The sequence below is a fragment of the Oryza sativa genome, chromosome 1 (assembly GCF_034140825.1).
Source record: "Oryza sativa Japonica Group chromosome 1, ASM3414082v1".
Taxonomy (NCBI): domain Eukaryota; kingdom Viridiplantae; phylum Streptophyta; class Magnoliopsida; order Poales; family Poaceae; genus Oryza; species Oryza sativa.
Window position 1 is genome coordinate 33,627,501 of NC_089035.1, and position 2,486 is coordinate 33,629,986.

Sequence of the window (2,486 nt, forward strand, 5' to 3'; positions counted from 1 at the left end):
TTGTGCGAGATGTTCATCGGGGTGCGCCCATCCCTTCGGCTGTTTCGGTGGTTCTTCACCGTACAGCCGGTTTCGCCGCCGTCGGTGGTTGGTGGTTGCTACTTCCAGCCGCGGGGGCCGGTGCTGAACCGCTACATTCCCTGCGTCCTCCGCAAGAAGTGGGATGACTGGAAGAGCGACTGGTTCTACACCCCCCTCGCCGACGAATCGCGCCTCCGACTCCCAAGCCAGCCTCCAGCGCAGGCCTCCAACTGGCGGGCGCCGGTAGATCTGGGAGATGGCTACGACGCCGTCCTCGACCGCCTGGCGGGCCTGCGATCTCAGGGGCTCACAGGGGCCATGGTATTCGGCGACTATCTTCGTCGCCGGATCGCGCCACTCCAGCGGCGCGCCCGGGACGCCTGGGAGTACACCGGGTCCGAGGACTGTATGAGGACCCACCAGGGGGTCCGATGGGACTGGGCTCCTGAGGACTTCAAGATAGTGGTCCAACGGGTGCTGAATCTCAGCTCCGTGGAGGCATCCCTCATTCCTCAAGGAGTCCTCCCCCTCTGCAGTGATCCAGACCGTGCCTCCATCTTGACCATCATGCAGGCGGTCGGGGCGTCGGAGGAGCGGGCTCCTCGAGGCCACGATGGCGCGGGTGGGAGCCGCAGGGGGGAACGATCTACCCCGGGAGGGGGTCGTGCTTCTGGGCCTCGCGACGGGGGCCCGGGGAGCGGCCACCCTGCCGACGCCCGGGGGAAGAGGAAGCAGGAAGGAACCCCTCCCCTATCTCCTCCCCGAGGGGGCGGGGCGGCGCGTGCCAGCAGCAGGCGCCCGGAGGGGGCCACGCCGACGTCGCAGCCCGAGGGAGAGCGGAAGAAGAAACGGCCCCGCAAGATGGGGGGGACAGAACCATCCCGGGGAAACCTTATTTCCCCTCCAAGGTGGTCGTTTAACCGACCCCCTCGCAGGTTCGTCCCACGCCCATCATGGCCGTATTCATTCCTTTAACGCGAGTTTTCACTCATCCATCTTGTTTTGTCTTCTGGTCTTTCTTCTGTTTCAGCGAGATCCCGTCGCGTCCCTCCCGCCATTCCAAGTCCGGCCAGTCTGAGGCCGAGGACCCGGCGACCACAGAGGCCCGAAGGCGGGAATCTGACCGGCGAGAAGCCGCAGACCGCCTTCGGGAAGCCGAGGAGGCCGCTCGGGAGGCCGCCCTGGCTCGCCAGACCGAGGAAGCCGTTCGGGAGGAGGCCGGACTCCGCCAGGCCGAAGCGACGACATCCTCCGAGGCGACCCGTGAAACTGACCGGCAAGAGGCCGCGGATCGCCTTCGAGAAGCCGAGGAAGCTGTTCAGGTGGCCGTCCAAGCTCGCCAAGCTGAAGAAGCCGCTCGGGAAGAGGCCAGACTTCGCCAGGCCGAGGCGGCGACAACTTCTGAGGCAGCTTGCGACGAGGCCGCGGGCGCATCGCTTGGGCCCAATCCCTCGGGCGACGCTCAGGACAAGCTAGGTCCGGGGGATATCCCAGAGTCCGGCACGTCCATCGGCGGGCCGAGCCGCGCGGCATCCTCACCGAGACGGCTCTTCCCCACGCCTTCTGTTGCTCCACTGAGCGCAGAACCCCTTCTGCAGGCCTTGGCCGTCGCAAACACGACGGTGTTGGACGGGTTAAGTGCCCAGGTGGAGGCCCTGCAAGCAGAGCGGGCAGAGCTCGACGCCGCATGAGTGCGTGTCGAAGAGGGGCGACGCTCGGTGGAGGCCATGGTGGAAGTGGGCCGCAAGGCACACCGTCGGCACGTCTCAGAGCTCGAAGCCCGTCGGAAGGTGCTGGAGGAGATCGCCAAGGAGGTGGAGGAGGAGCGGGGGGCTGCCCTCATCGCCACCACTGTGATGAACGAGGCGCAGGACTCCCTCCGCCTTCAATACGGGAGCTGGGAGGCGGAGCTAGAGAAAAAACTCGATGCCGCCCAGGGGGTCCTTGACGCTGCCGCTGCCCGAGAACGGCGGGCGGCGGAGACCGAGGTGGCATCCCGGCGACGCGACGAAGCCCTTGAGGCCCGTGCCATGGCGCTGGAAGAGCGTGCCTGCGCCGTGGAGGGGAACCTGGCGGATCGCGAGGCCGCCGTTGCTATTCGGGAGGTCACACTAGCGGTGCACGAAGCCGCCTGTGCCGAAGAAGAGTCCGCACTCCGCCTCCGCGAGGACGCGCTCACCGAGCGGGAGCGAGCTCTCGAGGAGGCCGAGGCCGCGGCGCAACGGCTGGCGGACAGCCTGTCCCTCCGCGAGGCTTCGCAAGAGGAACAGGCGCGCCGTAATCTGGAAGATGCCCGCGCCGAGAGGGCCGCGCTGAACCAGCGGGCCGCTGTGCTCGAGGCGCGGGAGAAGGAGCTGGACGCGAGGGCACAGATTGGCGGGGCGGCCGCGGGCGAAAGCGACTTAACCGCTCGCCTCGCAGCTGCCGAACACACCATCGCCGATCTGCAGGGCGCGCTAGACTCG